This window comes from Poecilia reticulata, chromosome 10, assembly GCF_904066995.2.
Source record: "Poecilia reticulata chromosome 10, P_reticulata-male-v2, whole genome shotgun sequence".
Classification (NCBI taxonomy): Eukaryota; Metazoa; Chordata; class Actinopteri; order Cyprinodontiformes; family Poeciliidae; genus Poecilia; species Poecilia reticulata.
In genome coordinates this window covers 25197982-25220930 of record NC_088839.1, presented here as the reverse complement: position 1 = coordinate 25220930, position 22949 = coordinate 25197982, and the positions used below count along the sequence as shown (strand labels likewise).

The window sequence follows — 22949 nt, the reverse complement described above, 5'->3', positions numbered from 1 at the left end:
GTAAATAAAGGTTTTTCTATTAATTATTTAGAAGGATGTATAACTTGTGATATACCAACTTATATCTTTGAGACAGAGATCCATCTTAAATGGACTGTTGTGAACTTGATGTTGGCGTGAGTCAGTTTTTCCTCTTGTATTTGCAGCTGGTTCAAAACGCTGCTGCACATTTTTGAACTGTTAAAAACTGAAAACATTTCTAGTGCTCCTCACTGCCTAATCTAAAATAATCTTCAAATGCATTTCTATTTAATTTTTTCAGTGTCAATAAGGCTAAATTTGACCTTGTTTGTTTTAATTCCTTTCCTTGCATTTAATTGTTCTTCAGTCATATTTATGTGTTTTTCTTTCTTTTAGTGCATATTTATAGTTTGGGGTTAAGTGCAGTGCTCTGTTTCTGGTAATAGGATTATGAGATGGTACTAATTTAGGTTAAACGCCAAGTATTTTGTGACTGGAATCTTTTCCAAATAGTCAAATTTGTCTTTGTTGAAAGCAAAAATGAAATGTATTGTCCCTCTTCTAGCCAGCTGATAGGCAGTGCACACGTGTGGAAGAGGTGGCACGTTATTTGTGATGTTCAATAAACTATTGTGACTCCAGGACTTTGACTAGGACCTTTTCAAAAGGACTCCAAACTGTATGAAAGTCTAAAAGAAGATCTTCTTACTTGACATTTCTGATTCTTAGAGTTAATAGATTTATTTGTGCTTTTACATGTGAATGTATGGACATTTTGGAAATTGAGTGTTTTTGTCATTGATTAATGTGCACATCAAAAATATTTCAATCAAGCAACGGTCCCAATCTTACAAGAAGTTCTGTCGGTCTTTGTTTTCTTGTTGCAGATCAAACTTAAATGATAATTCTAGTGTAGCTGGACTATCAAACTAATTTAACATCAAACTATTTTCTTTCATCCACTTCTGAGTCTAATTCTCTCATTTTTAGCCATGTTCACTGCAGTGAAGGGCAGAAAGGCTTTGTTCAAGAATATGGGGATGACAGCTTCATCTATTTATCATATGGCGTACAATAGCAGACCTTGAGAGCCGGACAGATTTTCACTGATCCAGGCTCCGGCACTGCAGGCAGGATTATTAGATAAAATCGTATGTGGGGAGAGTCAGAATTCATCATGTGCTCATTACTTTCTGAAAATGTTCAAATTAGTCAATAAATACAGCGATGCAAAATGCAAAAAGAAAATATTGAACACATCTTAAGTTCTTGCTACTCTGAAAAGTTAAAACATCATATAATTAGAACCTTCTTGTTTTTGGTATTTCAAATGACAACAAAAGGAACCGATTATCAAACAAAATGCGGAGTCAACTTGTAGAACAGGTTAAGCAAGCTTTTTTATTCCATTGTTCCAACAAAATACCTCCAGCTTTGTGAGATTCATGAGGCCTGCAGCAATGCATGCCTCCTTTACATTTTAAGATTTGTGGATGATGCTTAGGTCACATTTTTTCAAATTTAAATTCTATTTTTTGTTGTTTAGAAGTAAATTTACAAGCCTTTGGACCAAATTCTGGAATGAGAAGACAGGAAAAGTGCTCCTTACTGAAGATATAATTTCATCAGCTGCTGCTTTAGTGCTAGATTATCTAAAAGCCTTCAGCAGGTGAATGCATCTTTATAAATTCACATTTTTGAGTTTGGATCAGCTGCATTGCTGCATTGGTATATTGTTTTGATCCCGAGAACGGCTTGATTTCTTAATTTCATTCATAAAACATCAGGAAATTATTGTACTACTGTTCCCTTCATTGACTCGCTGACAAAAACACATTAGGAACCAGAAGGAATGGTGTGATTTTGGTGTCATTTGGTGCAGATTCAGACCCCCGGTGCATGTCAGAAACAGACACCAGAATACTACTTAATGGCTTCCCCAGTGGAGCGCCATTGTTGTCAGGCCGTGGCCAAATTGTCCCAACAGTCAGTCGAAACAGGGAGTACAGGCTCTAAACACAAAGGATACCTCACAGACACACTGGAACCGGGTAGTTTTACAGTCCTGACCAAAATGTTAACGCTGGACAAAAAATTTCAAGTGATCACATTTTCTGCAGCAGGAAGAAACTGGAGAAGAAAAATTATAAACTCCAACTCGCTGCTGATCAGGCTGATCAGCCTTGAATAGTTAAAATCTTCACAAAAATCTGGATTTTAAAGTAATTTTCTGTCAGGAATTCACACTGTCATGCCCTCCTCTGATATCCAAGGAGACACGGCTTTCTGTCTTTGAATGTGGCCGTGTAAGCTGCACAAGGAAAAGGCTTCTTGCAACAATTCATCCCTGCAGAGGTTGAATGTAGGAAGACAGCGGGTTTGACGCTTTCAGGAGAAGGTCAAGGGGTAGAACCCAAATTATTTCAGCTGTGGTGAGCTTCAGGATCTAACAAGGCAGATATCCGACCCAAGTGAAGGCTGACTGCAGCTCAACAACCATAAGAGCGCAACTTAGAGAACATAATATTTCTACATTTTCTTCCATGGCATAAACGTGCCTATTCTGCTTTGCAAAAGAGCGCTGAAGATGTTCTCTGCATGTAGGAGGATTTATCGTGGCATGGGAGCGTTTTCCTTCAGTGGAACAATGGAGCTCAAGGCTGGAGATCTTACAGCGAGCTTTCCTTTTGACTGAGGACCCTCATCTACAACCACATCACCAAGGCACCAAGTAAAAGATGTCTCACCAGATACATACATATGATTAAAGACTTCTTCCAGGAGAATAACATCCCTGTATGGACCATCCTGTATGTTCCTGTGAGGTAAATCCCTTTGTAAACAAATGCTAGTTCCAGATCCTGGATTATCTTCATGAAGCTATCCTCAGACCTCTGGCATAGGGAGTCATAAAGCAAGACTTCAGGTAACTGCTGCGGTGATTAGAGGACCCTGATTGTTGGTAGTAACTATCATCTAACCTGCCATGTACGGAAAAAACTGGCTAGCATCTAGACTTCTGTACACTTTTAAGTCTGTTCCGGTGTAAGGGGAACGCCAGTCATGACATAGAGATATGAATAATCTGATGTAAATTCAGGCAAAGTCGGCAATTTCATCAGATCAATGAACACGTCAGGAGGGAGGAGGTTTGGGTCGGTTTCTAAGCTAGCTGTTTCCAACTTTTGGAAAGGCCGCTGTCTATGAGTCCCAACTAGATGTGTTACTTCTACAGACAAATTAGCTTGACTTGAACAAGTAGAAACCATGGCTATACTGTAGGGGTGCACAGATTTATCAGCCAGTCGATTTCCTTAACTTTGGGACTTCAGAGATCGGCTGATACTGAAGCCAATCTTATCTACCTCATCAAACCACTGTCCCCTTCTGCTCTGCTGTGAGAGAGGTTTGACTGACAGACCAGCTCACCAGGTCATTTCTGCAGGTTTACAGTTAACAACAGTCACCCCACTATTGACAGCTCAGCGACTTTCTTCCTATATTTAGCAACATTTCAGACAAAAAAATTGGTATAGGCCAAAATAGGAGTCTGCTGTTCAGGCTTTTTAAACATCAGTAATCAGCGATCGGCCAGAAACCTGCAATCGGTGCAAACCTACTACACTGGCAAAAATAACTTGGAAAAACAACTGCAGTTGCTTCATTCAATACTTCCGTCTCTCATTACTCACCACACAAGACGTTTACGTCAGCTGTTGGAAAATTCTCTATTCTCCTACTGGCAGCACTTACACTAGTCCGCAAAATAACAGCAAAAGTTGGGAGAAAACGCCAGATTTGGTTCGGTTGTTCAACAATAACTGAATAAATTTTCTGAAAATACTATCTGCTGAGGATTCATTAACCACATGATAATCACAATAACATAGTTTCTTAATTCTGATCCTAACAAAGTTAACCATAGTGTGAAAATACTAAAACTAAACGACTATATTAATAAAAACAATATCTAGCTAATAAAAGCTAATTAAAGCCAACTGAATTAGACAAAAGTCAGTTCCAGCAGTCCTCAACATCTTCTTCTGCAGCAAGTCTGTGAGCAGAAGAGGATAAAATGGCTGCATGACTTCATTCCTCACTAAGCGGCTGCTTGTAATCTGGATCACTGATCCAGGGTCAGCAGTGTGCCGACTTTGTTATCCATTTGATCTAACATTGTAATCATTGCAGTAAAGTTGCAATACCTTTCAGCAAGTGTAGTTGTAGATGTTTTCCCCTGTCAGTGGGTGCAGTTTCGCAATGTCCAATACAGTAATTACAAAAATAATAATAAAAACCCTATTGGCCAGTTTAACAGACTAAAATCTATAATACACACACAGGACTGTGAAATTTTAAATACACTACCTTGTCTTTCCAACGTTTCACATTTTATACGTTGCCTCAATAAAGTTGAGTATATTGTATTTATATTCACTGAGACCAACACATTCATCTAAGGAAAACACAGTTTTAGAGATGTTTTGCAAAACAGTTATGAGACCTCAAGTTAGTATAGGAGTGCACTGATTGCAGTTTTCTGGCTGATTACCAATCTTTAAGAAGCCTGACATCAGGGTGGTGCAGGGGTTCAGCACAACCCTCATAAGGAGCCTTTAGTCCTCGTGTGGCTGTTGCAGGTTCAATTCCTGGCCTGGTGACCTTTGCCCCATGTGTCTCTTATTACCCACTTTCCTGTCAATTCACTATCAAATAAAGGCCACTAGAGCCGCTTAAAGAGAAACCTAACATTCTGATTTTGGCCAATACCGATTTTGTTTTTGTTTGAAATGTTGCTAAATATAGCAAGAAAATGTCTGCCTTGGTAACAGTGGGATGACTATTATTAACTGCCAACATACAGACATGACCTGGTGGACCGGTCCATCAGTCAAGCCTCTTTCTGCAGAGAAATAAAGGACAGCAGTTGATTTTAAGACCTTGGCTGAGCTAAATAAGATCGGCGTCACATGGAAGTATTAGCCGATCACCAATCTCCTAAAATTAAGGAAATCTACCCTGATAAACCAGCTGACCAAAAATTTGGTGCAGCCCAGTATTCATTCTTCTTTAGTCAATACTTTGGACACCACTTGACACAACCAAAGTGCTTTTAGAAATGTCTTCAGCAGCTTTACACATTTAGACTGAATTTTCTGCCCATTTATTTTTGAAAAATATCTCAAACTCCATAAAAGTTTTGACCTTCATTGTAGTTCTGGGTTCATGTTTAGGGCATTTTGTTCTTCTGAACGGTGAAGCTCTCTCTACCAGGTTTCCCTCCTGGATAGTTCTGAGTTTAGATCCATTCGCTTCTCCTGTCCCTGTTGGAGGAAAAGCATCACATGATGCTGCTGACACCGGCATGTTTCACCTTGGAGATGCTGTGTTCACGATGATGTTCAGTTAGTTTTGAATCAAGTCTGGAAAGTTTGAATTTGACAAGTTCCACGTATATTTGCTGCGGCCCCTTCATAACAGCTGCAAGTTAAAAGTCATGACTTTCTTTCATCAGTGGCTTTCTTCTTTCCATTCTTCCATAAAGGCTGAATTTATTTAGTCTACAGCTAATGGTTGTCTTGTCAACAGATTTTCCCACCTGAATTGCCTCTTTGTTGCTGCTCTGATGAATGTTCTCCTTGTCCAGCATGTCAGTTTAGATGGACAATGATGTCTGGTAGAAAAATCCATTTTGTACTTTATTTATTTATTTTTCTTTTCGGCCTTCTGTGTCACTTGAAGAGAACTATATTTACACCAGTCTCAATGCAGACTTATTATAGACACAAATGAACTAATGCTGTTTGAGTTGTCTGTGCTAAATATTTCTTTTTATCTCAGATTGACAGCGATATCAGGTTATAAAATTCTTATATTTATTAGGTTTGCCACCAGATGCCTTAGCTCGCTGCAGACTAACCAGAACTCTCAAAATTCAGCAGCTGTTTGAAAACTGAACCCTAAACATCAATATTTTATCCACACAGGAAATACAGAGACTATCTCGCTCATGTCCACAGCCTCCTTAATAGTAAACCCACACTCACACGTCTCTTCTAGTGTATTATTAAAAATATTGTATAGGAATATTTAGAATATATTCCCTTGATGAATACAGGATGTATAATATCTAGAGATGTCCCACAGATATCAGTGCACATGTACTGTTTACTCACTGTGTTCAGACAACAGAAATCCCCTCCACAGAAAAAACACTCAGATAAAGTGGAGTGAAAAAGTGTTTGCACCCTTTCTGGTTTCTATTATGTGTCACACTTAAGTGTTTCAGAACATTAAATCAATTAAGATAGCAGTCAAAGATGACAAACGTAAACACAAATTGCAGTTTTTAAGTGAAGACACATTATTATTATTATTATTATTATTATTATTATTATTATTATTATTAAAGAAGAAAAAAAAATCCAAAAAAGAACCTGTGATTAATTAGACAAGTCAGGTTTGTTGGTAAAGCACATTTCATAAGCACATTGGTAAAGCACATTTGGTAAAGCACATTTCATTGGTAAACAGATGAAGAAACAAATAAAATTAACAATTAAATCAGGATCATTTGACAAGTTTTTTCAAAGCAAATAAGGCATCACACAGCAAAAGCATAAAGGTTTTTTTTTAATGTTTAAATTGAACTAGAAAGCAAAAGATTTTATTTGGCACCTAAGTGCAGGGTTTGAATATGATGTCACAATGTCAGTCTGCCAGTTCCTGCTGCTGCAAACATCCCCATAGTATGATGCTCACACCACCATGCTTCACTGTAGAGACGGTGATGAGGCGTACCTGGTTTCCTCCAAATATGATGCCTGGCATTCACACCAGAAAGTTCAATCTTTGTCTCAACAAATCAGAAAATTTAGTTTCTCTTGGTATGAGAGACCTCCAGGAGCTTTTTGGTAAACTCCAGATGGGCTGCCATGTTTATTAAGGATTGGTTTTCATCTGACCACTCTGCCTTACAGGCCAGATGATAATTGTCCTTCTGGAAGGTTGTCCTTTCTGGAGCTCAGACAGAGTGACCATCAGGTTCTTGGTCACCTCCCTAAGACCTTTCTCCTCTAATCGCTCAGTTTAGACAGCCAGCCAGCTTCAGAAAGAGTCCTGCTGGTTCCAAACTTCTTCCATTTACCGATAACAGAGGCCAGTGAGCTCACTGGGACCTTCAAAGCAGCAGAAACGTTTCCCCAGATTTGAGCCTCAAGACAATCCTGTCTCAGAGCTCATTACAGACAATCCCTTTGAGTTCATGCTTAGTGTTTGACCTCTGACCTGCACTTTCAACTGTAGGACCTCGTAGAAAAAGGTGTGAGCTTTTCCAAATCAAGTCCAGTCGACTCAGGTGGACTCCATTTAAGCAGTAGAAACATCCCAAGTTAGACCAGTGGACACAGCTCAGTTTAGAGCTTCATGGCAAAGGCTGACAATGTACATCTGATTTTTTTTTGGTTTCTAGTTTTTTATAAATTTACAAAAAAATAAATCAAACATTTTTGTCATAATTGAGTATTTGTGTATATCATTTTAAGAAAAGAGATTATTTTGATAAAATTTGGAATAAGGATCTAACAACAAAATGTGGAAAAAGTGAATACTGTCCAGACATTTAAAAGCTGCCAGCTGCTTGTTTCTCCTATCACTATCTCAGTGGTGTTTTAATGCCCAGGAACCGACATTGACAGCCATGTTCACCTGACTTTATATGCACCATGAGTGGCTCTGCCTCAGGTGACAAATGTGTTTCGTGTTTGAATCATACAGGTGTTTAATTTACAGTAAATCTTTATTGTTAGATGTCAAAAATAGCTAGAAACGTAAAATTTTACATAAGAGAACAACAGTAAAAAATAAGCTGATGTTTGTTGTAGTTTCAGCTTGGTGAGAATACTTTTAACTACTATCCCAAAATGTGACTATGGAGTCGTATATCTACCATAAATAACCTTTGGCTGTTTATCCTTAGGGGAAAAAATATTATCCCGTAGGATTGAGTTAACTTGTGAAGTTTGCACAGAAATTTGAGAAGTAAAGCTAAGATTTTATCCCACAAAACTCACAGTAAAAAAAAAGTAGACTTACACAGAAATTGCACTATATTGGCAAATGTATTTGCTCACCCATCCAAATCATTTAATTCAGGTGACTTCTAGAGGCATTCAAATCACTTCCATGGCCACAGTCGTATAAACTCCAGCACCTGGGCTTACAAGCTGCTTTTACAAACATTTTGTAAAAGAATGAGTCACTTTCAGAAAAAGTATCCTGATAATATGTTAACTGGGCAAAAGGTCCTGCCAGGATATTTCTTCGCTACTAAATATTCCAAAGTGAAAGCGTTTGAGAATGACAGCAACTCAGCCACAAAGTGGCATCCACAGAGTCAGGTCAGCGGATGCTGAGGCACACATTGTCATGTTCTGTGTCATTGAAGCTGGACCAAAACGCAGACTAGAGCCTTTGAGGACCATTGTGGACACTTTCATAATAAAATGGCAAAACTTACAACAGAAGTACAATGAGAACAGGTCATAAAATAGCAGTAGAGAAACGTAAGAATCCAACAACGAGCATTGAAAAACCAGGAGGTAAAATACTGAGACGGGTGGAAAATGATGAGAACCAGATGAGATGATCAGGGAAAACGGGACGCAGCTGTGGGAAGAAGACTAATTAACACAGAGGGAGCAGAACTAACAACCAATGAGTCTACAAACCAAAGGAGGAAGACCTAAAAGTAATATGAGAAAATAAATTGGAATGTATAAGCAGCAAAACACAAGTACTAAGAAACTAAACAGAAAGGAATGAACTAATATGGCAACACTACAGAACTATAATGAATACAGAGAGCTGAACAGAACCTGCCAAGACCTAGTGAACATAAATCACAAAAAATTATTTAACACAAAAAACCCAGAGTCATGACACAGTGTGCAGAGCTGCAGAGCTCCAGTCTTTATGTGGCCTTCATAGTACCTGAACAATGAAGCATAGAAAGCTTCATGGAGTAAGTTTCTGTTTCTGAGCAGCTGCATTGCAGCCTCACTTCACTAAATCCAGTCTGCAGCTCAGCGTTTGGCTTTAGTCAGGAAAAAGGTGGCTGCAGTGTACCAAGTAGAAAGTTTGGTGCTGAAGGGTTTATGAATAATGTGGCTCTTTTTAAAGACGCCATAATGGTGCAGCACACCAAGATATTTCTTACAATTTAATGATTACTTTGAAAGAACAGTTTGGAGATTATGTCTTTCTGTTCCAACACTACTTACTACTGCCCAAAGCAAAGTCCATCCATCCATCCATCCATCCATCCATCCATCCATCCATCCATCCATCCATCCATCCATCCATCCATCCATCCATCCATCCATCCATCCATCCATCCATCCATCCATCCATCCATCCATCCATCCATCCATCCATCCATCCATCCATCCATCCATCCATCCGTCTTAAACTTGATGATTTCACATCAGCTTTTTGTTTTAACTGGAGGTTAAATTATGTTTTATTTTCACCTGAAGTGAAAATAAAACATTTTCACTTCAGTTGAAAATGTTAAACATTTCAGGTGAAGACAGTTGAAGTGTCAGAAGCAATGTTTTTAGTCATTATTAATATGAAAGTCAAGATGAAGTCTGTAATTAAACATAAAATCATGCTCATTTAAAACAGCACCATGCCTTCTTCTGGTGGTTTGAATTTAATCTAAATCTGTGAATCTGGGATACACAGGGGAAAAAACAAACTGAAATCAAAGATTAAAGTTTGTTGGCCCCATATCTGGCATACAGTGCAATTTTATGACAAGCTATATTTCTCTACAACTTTATCTCTGACCTGTGTGTCCCTTGGTCTTCATAATCTTTGTTCGCTGAAGGTTTCACAGAGCCGCCAAGATTATATTAAATAGGTGACTTCTAAAGGCATTTACTTCCACTGGACTTTATTTAAAGGTTTTTATTTATTAAAAAGGGTCAATATTAGCCTGGCCATTAACTTCCTATGTTCAGCTCTGCTCAGTTATCATGTCCTTTTGGTATTTCTCCTATTGAACTTGATTTCTGTGGTAGACTTGCAACCAATCAGCGAACAGAAAGAAAGGTTGTGAATGATGACATTTATTTTCTGCCCTGTTTTAGAATTGTAGTCTGCCTGTAGTTTAGCAAATGCAGTGGAGGAAGTGAATGAAGCCATGTTGGCCATGCTTCCAAAATACTGAATTAACATCAACAGTCGGCTTGTTCAGCTTGGCACCTCTGTCCTCGAAGGATGGAACCAGCAAAGCATGAAGACTACCAGCAAAGGATGGTTAAGAATAACCAGAATTTCGGTTGTTTTTGCATTACATTCCAGTCAGATAATGTGTGAGAAAGCAGTTGAAGGCAGCAAAGTATGGTTGTTTCCAGTCGAACTGGTGCATTACATACGTCATGGCCAAATGTTAGCCACTGAATAAAATGTAAAACTTCAACAGAATCCACACCTCGAGTAAGCAATCATTTTTCTCAGTGGCCGAAGGTTGAGATCCTCTGTTGAAGCAAATAAGAGCTGAGTTTCACCAGGCTAGGTGAATACATAAGCACACCGCACTTTCCAGATTTCTGTTTCTTATAAAAGTGACAACAATGTATGATCTGACTTCTGACTCCCCATCCCATTTTTGTACTTCTGTGTGTTATCTGTCATAAAATCACAATCAAACATGTTGTGTTTTGTGGTTGTAATGAGATCAAATGTGAGTACTTTCTTAAACAAGAACTTTCCTCCTTAAATAAGCTCTGTGTTTTAGCTGGAGTCAATAAGGGGAAGTTAGTGTGCTGTGTTCACACCTGTTTGTGAGTTAAAATGGCAGAAGCAGCGTTTCCAACCCTCACTATTGCGAAAGTTACATTTGGCCTGTGTGATTCAAATCAAATACTTGCTTATTCAGAATAACATCTCGCTTTATTTCGGTTGTTTTGGGGTTATATATCAGTCAGATAATGCGGGGGACAGCAGCTGAAGACTCCAAAATGAAAGGCTGAGACACAACGAGCAGCATGTCTGCCTGTTATTCACCTGTAGGGCTTATCCCGGCGCTAGGACCCAGGGTGCGCGATTTTCATCTCCAGCTGCTGCAGACCGAAAACTGGCAATAAGGGAAGATCGCGAGGACAAGCCAAAATTGCTTACTGTATTCATTCTGCTTCAAAAATCCCACCCGTGGCCCCTCACCGAAGCCCGGGCGACGGCAGCGGCCGCTTGTTGCGCTGTGTGCGGGCTTTGAGGCTGTCGACGGCTCGGAGCGCAAGGTAAGACGGTGCAATACCATGCGATTACTAATAACAAAGGCGTTACGGGCGAGCAGGGGGCATTAAAGGGGGCATTGCACAACGCTGCCGAGGGCGAGTAAAACTCTGCCAAACTTTGACCTGGATATTTGCGTTTCCCCTCCCGGTTTGTGTCTCGAAGGAGCCACAGTAGTTGGCGTGATGTTTCGCTGTTATCCCGCGGCATTAAATGCGGGATCGTGTCACATGTATACGGACAGCCAAGTTGTGGGGATGACATCCGTGGAAGTGCCGTCCATGCGTGCCGGGTGCGGGGTAAAATCCAGATCCTGACACAGTTTAGCCCCCCGTGGATGCGATTTGAACATTTCGGAGATAGATTTAACACAACATAGCACACAGGGCCATCCATTAACCTGGAGGATAACATCACTCTGGACTGTTTCTGTGAGCGGCTGATGTCCTTCCTGTAGCTTACTGTGGAATAATTGATCACTTATACCAAGATGGAAGGGCATTGTTGTGGGTTTGCGTGTCCTGACTTCCCCGCAGCCTCGACATTATTGACCAGGTGAAGCACCAACTTAGACGGGACATCCTCCTCGCCGTGAAGCATGGCGGCCTAAATAGGGTCGATAATCTCCGATATGACTAACACTTAGATGAGCATGTGAGCCCACTTTGAAGACGACACACTTTGAACAAAATAAAAACAGGCCTTTGAACATAAACAAAGTGCATTCATCCGTGGCATCGCAGCTGCCATCGTCGCTTGTGCGGAATACCACATCCCTGATTTATAATAATGGCGTGGATAACAAGTTTTGAAATTAAAAAAAAAAAAAAAAAAGAAACTCCCAGCTTCACACATCCGGTGTGGAGTCCGTGAAAGAAAGCAGCCGGTCGCAGCCGGGGGATTTCATCCGGAGCTCCTGCGCGGAGGTTCGGGTCTCCGGGTTGCCCCCCTCCCCAGCCCGCTGCCCCAGGCTCAGACACAATGCGATGTGTCAGCTGCCCACTTTGTGTGACTGTTACGGCTCTCTACGGCGTTTCCCTCCTCACTGATCGGCCGCTTGTATTTGTTTTGCCGATTTCTCATCTGGCCGCCTGTCAGCGATTTGTCCGATTACACGCAGCCATTGCTGGGCGAATGGCGAAGGGCATGCTGGAGTCTCCAGCACGGCGGAGCAGCGAAGTAGTTTGTGGACAGGGTCGTTGTCCTGCACGGCGGCAGCAGCCACACTAATTCCTCCCACCACACGGCGGCTTCAGCCCGGCCGTTTTGGGCGGTTATTTCCCCACCAGGCACCAGGCTGGAGTTCAGAAAAGTCAGATATTTGTTGTTACTAAAGGAGTGGATCCCCCGTGCAAAGCAGCAGGCCTGCTCTGCTCTCTGGATTCAGGTAAGACCGAGTGGCCTAATTACAGCGCAGTCCCCTGCACCGCTTAACTACTGTGCCAAAATGTGATTATGGAGTAAGAGAGCTGAATGACCTGTGGCTGTTTATCTTTAGGGGGGGTGGGGGAATCTTGTCGTTTTCCATTGACTTACCTGTCATGATGTGAGCACAGAAAAATGAGAATGTAAACTAGGATTAATCTGACTGTGCAAACTGGAGTTAAAGCCACCTAACTGAATCCAGAACCTAAACTACCCTTACGGTAACAGGAAATGTGATTTTGACATACTGCTCTGCAATGTCGGCGCTGAAGATGCACAATACAGAGAGAGGGAGAGAGGCGCTGTCTTTATCATCATTATTAAATATTTGCTTCAATAGGGTTCACTCATTAGGTTTTCTAATTCAAAGCGTTTGGGCCAGAATGTGATTCTCAAGTAAAAATACCACGATTGCTCTGTATAAACGTAACATTTTAACAGAATTATATAGCATTTCAAACACAAAATCAACAATTATTTCCTCTGATGCTAAAATAATCTGACATTTTAACTATCGTAGCTGTGATAACCACATCTGTAACATTTATTGACTAGCTGTACTTTTTTGTAACCAAAAATACTTACAAACAGCTGAATTTACTTTCCTGAAAGGGAAAAAAATGTAGCAGCTCTCTTTCTGCCATTCAATAAGTAGTGCAGCAACTAGTGGGGGAGGGGCAGCGATTTCTCACTCTGTGCTCATTGGTTTTGAATGAAAAAGCCTTGGTATACCTTGACATCTGTGATCGACCCATGTCTAGTTTAAAATCTGTTTAATTACCATCTTCGTCGTCATTATAAATAGTTGTTAGCAGTTGCTATCACCATAAATGTGAAACGGTCTTTGTTTCTGATTGACAAGGTCTCAGATTGGTATATTTTGATTTGAGAACAATGGAGATTTACATAAGCACAGAAAGCTCATCTCTGGGTTTTATGAAGGAGATGAGATTATAAGGATAGATTTGTTTTAATCAGAAACACATTGTGTAGATATAAAGAAGTGAGATTAACATAATGTCGAGTTAAAAGTCAAAAGTTCTCAGAAAATCAACATCAGCTTAGCTTTTTTTCATGTTTGTTGTATTTGTGACTGAAGGTTGAGATGTTTTTGTTATTTCTCATCAGTGTTGTGCTTTGGATCATCTTTACGGTCTATTTGGACTATTTTCAGTGATGATGTAAACTACATGAGGTTTCAGCAAAAATTAAGTTGTCAAGAAGTCAATTTAAGATCAGCTTTTAAAAAATGGAGCCAGTAAGATGGGTTTTCCCATGTGGGTGAGTTAAAATGTAAGAAGCAGTGTTTTCTCTCTAATTAAACTTAAAAATCTTATTCAAAATAATGCCCAGCCTTATTTTGAGTGTCTTTGTATTGGCTCAAAGTCAGCTGCTCGATTCAGTAAAATGAAAATCTAATTTTAATTGAGCTGAATCTCTGTGGAACAATGCAAATTTGTGAATTTGCAACTAAGCATTTTATGTTTTTGATACTTTTGATCAGTTCCGTGCTGTATATTTTTATTAGGAAAAAAAAACTATTTTAATAAGAACAAGGTAAAAGGAAAAGGCTAATTCTGGTCCTCATTATATCACTTTACTGATTTGGCATCCACAAGGTAAATATAGTAGAAATTATTTAAAAATTTGCTTGTGTTTCCCACCTGGTGTTGGCCATGTATGTGAAACTAAAGCTCATAAAGAGACTGGTGAAGTTAGATGGCATGGCCACAAAAGACCAAAGGTTCTTTGAAGAAAACATGTTTCAAAATCCCCCTCTGTCCGTCAGGCTGCAGCTGGAGGGCCTCCCGCTCCCTCATGTTAGTCCTCCAGCAGCAGACCCAAACCTCTGCCACTCTGGGTTTTATTAAAGCCCGTTTCACCAGCTGACTGCTAATTGACCTGTCGTGGGCTGACTCAGTCAGACGCTCCGTGATAATCGCAACCCCGCGTTGTTTATTTAAAAAAAAAAAAAAAAAGAAAGAAAGAAAGAAGGAAAGAAACACACACGCGCACACACACACACACACACACGCATTTCATTACTTCGTTGCCCCGATAAGCCTTTTCAGTTTAGCGCACCGTTACACTCTTTGGTCGCGATCCCCCATTCCCCTGAGCGGCTGGAGCGCGCGTTGCATGCCGGTACCTGCAGTTCCGAGCGCTCCCGGCCTCTCCAGCGTCCAACGCTGGGCGTGGAGAGCCGAGCACTACATCTCCCATGCTGTCGCCGCGCACCCTCCTGCCCCTCTCCCTCCCTCCGCTCTCTCCCACCAGACTGGAGGCTGGAGATACGGAACGGACTGTCTTGACGACCCCCCCTCTCTACCCTCCCCTTCTTCTCCTCCCTTACTCCCGCCCCCCCACCCCGGACTTTTAGAGCCGAAAACCGTCGAGATCAGTGAGCAGCCGCGGACGGCCGGGGCGAAAGGCTGGACACGGCCGTATCTATCCACCACAGTCGTGCCTGCACGTCGCTTCACTTGCCATCTGGACGAGCGGGTTCGTAACTGTTTGTGTCATTAGACATCTTTTCGCTCGCTCGCTGATTAGCGCCGGATTGGTTCAGTTTTGGAGGTAGAGAGTGAAAGAAGAAACAAGGGGGGGGGCCCGGAGAGGAGAGGCTCGGTGAATGCCTTTCAACGCCGGAGTGGCTCCGTGAGTCGGTCCGGTGAAGGGCCGATAAGAGAGGCTGGAGCACTTCAGCATTAGGGCGGCCGGGGATAAACACGCAGCGAGCCGGACCCGGTAATAAGTTGTCACCCCTCTGCTGCCCCTCTGTAGTGGACTACTTTTTCTCACCTACCTACCAGTTGGTCCAGTTTGTGTGCTTTTTTGGCCAATGGAAATAATCGTTAGTTTGTCATGTGTTACTTTGTTGTTGTTGTTGTTGTTGTTGTTTAGTTCGCGTCTCGTTTCGGTCTCTTGTTTTGACTTTGCTCGGATGTTGACTGACCTTATCGGGCGCAGATGTGGCAGATTGTGGGGGTCTTCTGGCAGGGCTCTCCCGTCACTTCGCTGGTTTTGTCAGCGAGCCGCCTGCCCGGTTAGAGTCCATGTTTGCTTGCGGATGGACCGGTCACCTGAGAGCCCGGTCCTCCCATTATGCTGGAGAAAGGGAGCAACGCGGAGCTCTCCAGAGTTTGTCCGTGCTGATATTTATGCCGACTGCCCCAGCACAGCGTGCATGTGGGCTTTTTGTGCACTTTTTCTTTTTTCTTTCTTTTTTTTTTTTTTTTCAGCTGTGACATTGGGAACCGCTGATCAGGACATGGGGCTGACCGGATGGAAGTAGGGGGGCCACAACAGAATAATGTGGCTGTTTTTCCTCCCCTTTTTCATCCCTCTCTCCCTCTCTTTCTCTCTCTCAGAGGTATTCCCAGCCTCCACTTTTTTGTTTTCGTCTGCTGCCCACGGCGTGTGCGCGGACCTCTGCATGCATTCGCTGGCCTACATCCGAGCGAATGGATTCAGATGTTGCGGAGCAGACCGCGATCGGAGCACAAAGACAAACTAGCTGTAAGCAACTGTTGTACGGTAATGTATGCAGACCCTCCTTTCCACGGAGCGGAGCGGCATCTGCATCGCTGCTTTCCCCTCTCCCTCTCTCCCCCTCTCTCTCATCTGAACACGCAGATTACACGCAGAGATTTTACGTGTCTGTCTGTCAGTATATGTGCATCATCTTCGCTGTGGCTCCAGTGACTCAAAGGTGAAACATTTCCATAGCATTCAAAGCTTTCACCTCAGATTTGTAGAGCCTTTTTGGTGCGCTCACCTCCACCTTCATCCAGGATGCTCCTCCTGTGCACACGGATGCTTCATGATTAAATGTGTGATATAGTTATCTATGTTATTACAGTTTTGATTGTTATCTCTGTAAGATAACAATCAAAACTTTTTCTCATTTAAGTCTATCACTTTCTGCTCTCTTGGACTTTATGTAAAGCAAAACGCTGCAGCAGATAAAGGTTAGTTTAGTGGTTGCCTCATATATGGATTAATGTATGGTCATACGGAGGACAGACCACGGAGACCAGGGGTCAGAGGCCACTTTAACACTAGCTCCTGTTTGAAGTGACAGATAAAAGCAAGTGTCAGTAAGAAATTATTTAGTGGTGTTGAAAATATATTCTGTCCTTTAGCTCTGGGCTGATTGAATGGCTATAGTTGTTGATTTGAGGTTATTTTGATACAACAGGGTAAGTAATGCATGGACAGGCTGCATTAGAACTGGGCTATTACTGGAAATTAGATCTGCATCATGTACTGCGTAGCAGATTTCACCATTCAATTTTTTTCTATGTAATATTTGGCATCGTTCAATTTATTCGGCCCACTTACCTGTGCCCACCCCAGATGGATATAAGTCCAGTGACCAAGATCTGGAAGCTCAGTGAGAACCAAAGTCATTTTGCGATGTCTTCTTTTGTTAACATTACTCTGCCCTGAGCATCATGAATAATTAGTGTGTAGGTTATTGTCAGCAACTGTTTGATATTGATTTGGGCGTTTGAATTATGTCCATAGACGACCATTTTCACACCTATCTGTTGAAGGCAGCGTGTTTTTCTCTGAAATGTTTGATACTCTGCTGCGTACGCTTACATGCATTTATTCTTTGACATGCATTAGGGTTCATTAATAGGGATATAATGCAATGAGGATGATCATTTAAAGCCCTTGTTGACCTGAAAATGTCACCAAGGCAGGACCTCAAACATTTATTCAAACTTGAATAAGATGCATGTTGCAGAAAAGGTAGGAGCGTGACGTACACAATACCGTTCAGTGTTGTTCTTATCCTTTAAACTTTGACGCATTTTTCCAGATTACAGCCACAAATTTTAATGAATTTTCTGTGATTTTATTTGGGAGAGCTATTTAGTTGGCTTTAATTGCCCTGTTTGATCCACTTTAATTGAGCTACGCTCCAGAAGCAGGAAGCAGACAATAACGCAGGGCATTCTGGGTAAATACAACCAAACAGAGAAATGGCTCATGGTCTTCTGTCAAAGCCAAAACAGAAATCAGACAACTGCTAAAATCCAACGGCACTCCCATTTATCTACATTTCATACAGAAAGAAGTTGTGTTTAGCGTCTTCTTCAGAGGTTTTTGTGTCGTTTTCTTAAGTGGTTCTTGGTGCAGCTCCCCCACAGGTGAGGAGGGGAACAGGTTTTTCAAAGGGTTTGGATCATTTGACACAGAGCGAATAGTACCAGCTAAAAATGTAACAAATGTTGCAATTTTGGTTCCCACTTGAAAATCAGTGCAAGATTTTTTATTTTTTATTTTTTTGATAACATCTATGAGCAAACATGAAGACAGGCCAGGGAGAAAGTTGTGGATAAGTTTAAAGGGTTAAGTTTTGAGTCATACCCCAAGCTTTGAACATTTCACAGAGAGCAGCTTTGAGAGAGCAGTACATCCATCCATCAGGCTGAGCAAGAGCGGCATCAAACAGAGAACAGCTTAGAGTCCCATGGTAACTCCTGAGGAACTGCAGAAATCCACAGCTCAGATGGAACAATCTGTTGGTCGATCACCCCACAAATCTGGCTTTTATGGAAGAGGTGCAAGAAGAAAGGGATTGCTGAAAGAAAGCCTGGAAACATCCCATTTAAAGAGACAATGAAAAACAGAAGAAATAAAGATTCAGTCAGATGAGATCAAAGTTAAACTTTTATTCCTTTTATGCAAAATGTTACATGTGGAGAGAACTGACACGGAGCAGGACATTCCCTGGGTGAAACATGGTGGTGACGGCATCATGCTTTTCCTCAGCAGGGACAGAAATCGGGTCAGGATTGATGGGAAGATGTGGCTCTTTTCTAGTGGCACCTTCTCAACTTGGTTTTCCACCAGCAACAGTTCTGTGGTACCAGCCTCGTTTTGGAGCCACTTCGCTGGGTTTCAGACTGAAAACACAAAAAACCATCACTGATTGGCTTGTTGCAATAATCTGACCCAACATTTGTGAAAACTCACTCAGAACCACAGACTGAGAAGAGTGTTCAACATGGCTTCCTTCTCCTCCAATGTTGTATTGCACTACGTTTTGGACTCCAAGGCTGTCAAAATACACGTCAACCCCACCCGCTAGAGCGCTTACTCAATTGTAATGGAAAACCACCAGAACTGTGTGGAGTCGAGTTTTGCTGCTAGGTGCTAGTGGAAAAGGGTCAGTGGATGGAGTTAAATACACAGCGGTACCGGAGGGAAACCTGTTGTAGGCTGTAAAAGACTTGAGGCTGGGGTAGAGGTTCAGCCAGAGCAACGATGGAATGATTTCATGTCTTAGAACCGGCCAGTCTGAAAATCTGCAGCCGGACTTTAAAATGGGTGTTCACAGATTTCATCCAGTCTGAATGAGCTAGAGCTATTTTGTTCAAGAACAAAGGCAGAAAGGTCAGTCTCTACATGTGCAAGCTGGTAGAAAAATACCCTAAAAGGCAGTGAAAGGAGTTTTCCATAAAAAATTAATAATTCTGGGCTTCTGAATACAAATGCATGCGGCACTTTTCAGCTTTTGATTTGCAAACATTTAGAAAATATTGTTTTTTTTCTGCTTCACAATACTCAGTGTTCTGTGTTGTTTTAACACATACAAGTTACTAAAGTTTGTGGAAATTTTAAAAAAAGTTTGAAGGGTGTGAATAATTCTTTAAAGGCATTGTATAACTTTCTAAGACATTGTGCAGCGGGTTTGCATTTCAGTAGATTTCTTTAGATTTGTCTTGCTGATGTCTTCAGCGGTGTGTGAGCTACCTGTGTATTTTACAGCAGTGATCTGTCAGTATCATTGATTTATTTTGGGATGCGATATTCTGCAAAATGCTACTGTGTTTTAACCTACAGACTTTATTGTCCAAAAAATGATTTAATGCATTTATTTTAAATTCGATTGATTTTCCAAATCACATCTCCGTGACAACTGTTTGCTGACATTTCCTTGAAATTGTAAAAATCTTTTAATTATGTTATGTGTCATAGGTGATGTAAGATATAATTAGTCTATTACTCTGGAAAAGCAATTGTTGCTTGCCCAGAGTAATGACAGGTTAGACATTACTCACTAGTCCAGCTGGTGGCTCTAACAAATATGGTGTTTAAACCAAAATAATGTAACACATGTACAATTCAAATTGACTTTTTAATTTAGGTTAAATGCGTTTTTTCTATATACATATCTTTAAAATAAGGATTAAGGAATATTGAGTTATTTGGCAACATTTGCCAGATAAATGTGTGTTTATGTGCCGGTAGTACATTTCTAAATACATTGCTGACATGCAGTTTCTGTTTTCTTCTGTTTTTATTTTTTTGGCAGACGTGTTCAAACTTTAATATCAGATAAAGACAAGCAGAGTAAACACAAAATGCAGATTTCAAACGATTTTATTAATTAAGGTGGGAAAAGTTATCCAACCCATTCATTCACCTGTAAATAAAGTAATTGCCTACTTGTTAAATCGTGAATTAACTCTGATTAACCCTTCGCAACCTCTTCACAAAAGAACCCAGAATAACATCCAAAGTGCTGCAGGCCTCACTTGCATCAGGTACAGTCGGTGTTTATGAATCAACAGCAAGAAAGAGACCGGGCAAAAACAGCTTCTGTTTATGAAAGCAATAAAAACATAAAGATCCGCCATACATTTGACTTAAAAATATCTCATTGAACCCCAAAAACTCATGACTAATGAGACAAAGGGAAACTTTTTTGAAGAATTTGGCAAAAAGTGGTATTTCCAAAAAGCAACGTTTAATCTTCAGCGAAATATGGTGGAAGTGTCAGGACCTTTACTGCTCCAGGTTCTGGAAGAGTTGCTGTAATTGATTAAACCATGATTTTTTTCTCTCCCTTTCTCTTAGAAAATGAAGGTAAAAGCCATCAGTCTGTGATGTTCAGGTCGTGAACACCTGGGTTATGCAGCAAGACAATGGCCCATAAAACAAAAGGAAGGCCTAGTTAAAGTCTGGACTTAAATTTGATTTAGATGCTGAAGTCTCTCATGCTTGAAAACCTTCCGATTTGGCTGAATCAGTCATAATTTGAAAGCTAACGAGACTATGTTCACACAGCAGCTGAATGCGACCAAAATGCAAATTTTTAGCCCACGTGTGACCCACACCCGACTTTTTTCCCCGATTTGTGCTACTTTCATGTGATACTAAGTTGGATATGCATCAGGTTGCGTCTGCAGTCGGAACTGTCATATTGCATTTAATTCAACTTTTACGTCACTAATGAGAGACATGCATTGTAATTTTGCACCAGAAGAAGCCAGACGCTGTAAATCCAGACACAAACAACGGCTGAAAATTATAATTATGAAATTATGAAAGAAGTCTGTGTCAGGGAAACGCATCACATCACAATCCCACCACTCTTGGCACCGACTACGCATCCAAACAGACTTCTCTGCAGAAGTTAATGTTCCACAAAACGCCGTTGCATTTAGCTGTGCTTTCTTTTTGTTAGCTTTGTTTTGTGTGTTGTTATGATGTGACAATCCTGTCGGCTCCCTTTGCTGAATAAACTGTAAAACTGATCCATAGATCGTAAACAACGCGCTGCTGTGTGATGTCAACGTTCTTCTTCTGCAAATGCGAATCGCTTTGGGGTCGTAAACTGTTCACATAGAAGTGAAGCAAAAAATCATAGTAGCGCCTGAAGACCCGCTGTGTAAACGTGGAAATATTTCCTTTGCTTTGATATTGTTTTATCTGAAAAGTGATTAAAAAAGGAAAGACAGAAGCAATCTGCTGTGGACAAATACTTAGGAAATTCAACCCTCTGTGGGTTTTTTTTCTTCCTGTGGAAATCTTGTTCCTTTTTTATGTTGTCTAATGTTCTAGTCAATTTATATTTGTTACTCTGCTGCTGAAAGGAGGGCTGTTGGACTGATTTAAATATCTCTTTTGATTTTCAACACAAACAGATCATTAGCGGTAAAGCTAGTCAGCAAAGTTAGGCAGAAAAGCCTCAGCATGATGGCAAAGAGGTGATGTGGTTGTTGTTGGCTATTTGCGTGACTCATAGTCTCCTCATGTTGCAACAAGTGCATTAGCTCTAACTTCAAATATTTTCCTAAAAAGAGTAGTTCCCTTTCGAAATTGATAGTCGGACTAAGACAAAGGAAAACCTCACCCAAAACGCTCTCTGGGCCTTTTTGATTTTGCTGTGAATGCTGTGTGATCCGACTGCAAACGGTCCGCTATGTGAGTTCATACCTGCGTTTAAAATCTGTCCCAGACCCAAGTCTCCTGACCTGGTGACAATTTGTGATCAGCTGTTCAACCAACATGACATCAGCTCATCTCCTGATGTTACTCCTAAACCACAAACGCATTTAGCCACCTGAACTAAACCGTTATTCAGACATGAACACTGAAACACTCAGCTGCTTTCCACCAGATGCAATGTGAGATAAGAAAATTAGTCTATAGAAGTAGCAATTATACAGAGTTCATTGCTGATGCAAGACACACACGTTTAGGTTTGACACCCTTAAATTATTATGTTTTTCTTAACTCAGCTGTGCTAAAGTCCTTATACATGACATTTCAAATAGTCTTGTGATAAATTGAATGAAAATGGGTTTTGCACTCTAAGGCAGCTCTGGAAAAAATTATGAGACCACTACAAAATGATCAGTTTCTCTGATTTTACTCTTTATAGGTTTATGTTTTAGTAAAATGAACATTGTTCTTTTATTCTATGAACTACTGACAACATTATTGATTATTGTGGTGAGATTGTGGTGATAATTTTATTGTCAAGTCAGAGTGTAGTTTTTTTAGTGTCCCTACGGATCCATTCAAGTCATTACCACATTATTACATATGAGCTGCTTTCTGCTGTACATTCATTCTTACTGTTTCCCTTGAAGTCTTGCTTTCTCTCGCTTTCTCACAGCCTGAATGAACTGGAGACATATTTCAATATGCAGTTGAAAACTTCTTGCATCTTTGTGTTTCTTCTGACTTTATATTAAGGTCTCCATTGATGCTAATTCCTACTTCACTCAGTAACAGCATCTGTACTAAGGAGTGTTGTTGTATTGTCCCTTTAGTGCTTAGATTTGCCTGATCTTTCCAGGGTACGCGAATGGCCCCGGAGCCGCACTTTTGACTCCACTGGTTTGAGTGCAGTCAGGTGGATATTAGTGCCAGAGCTATAAGGGAGCCCTGTATTTCGTAGTTTACACTTAGGATCAGATCAGCCTGTTTGCTTCTGGCTTTCTTAGAATTAA

The 22949-nt window shown here is 40.8% G+C and overlaps 1 protein-coding gene across 5 annotated transcripts in view; it reads left to right on the top strand.

Moving 5' to 3' along the window:
- bcorl1 (BCL6 corepressor-like 1) overlaps nucleotides 1-22949 on the top strand; it is a 43028-nt gene that overhangs the window by 5330 nt on the left and 14749 nt on the right. The window contains exon 1 of one of the 5 annotated variants that reach the window (XM_017307159.2): nucleotides 10952-11267. The exons of 2 other annotated variants lie outside the window; for them this stretch is intronic. The gene's annotated coding sequence lies outside the window, so the exon portion shown is untranslated. Of the gene's footprint in view, nucleotides 1-10951; nucleotides 11268-12152; nucleotides 12650-14913; nucleotides 15190-22949 lie in introns of those variants that run through there. 2 more of the 5 variants (XM_081611745.1, XM_008420663.3) reach the window with 2 other exon arrangements.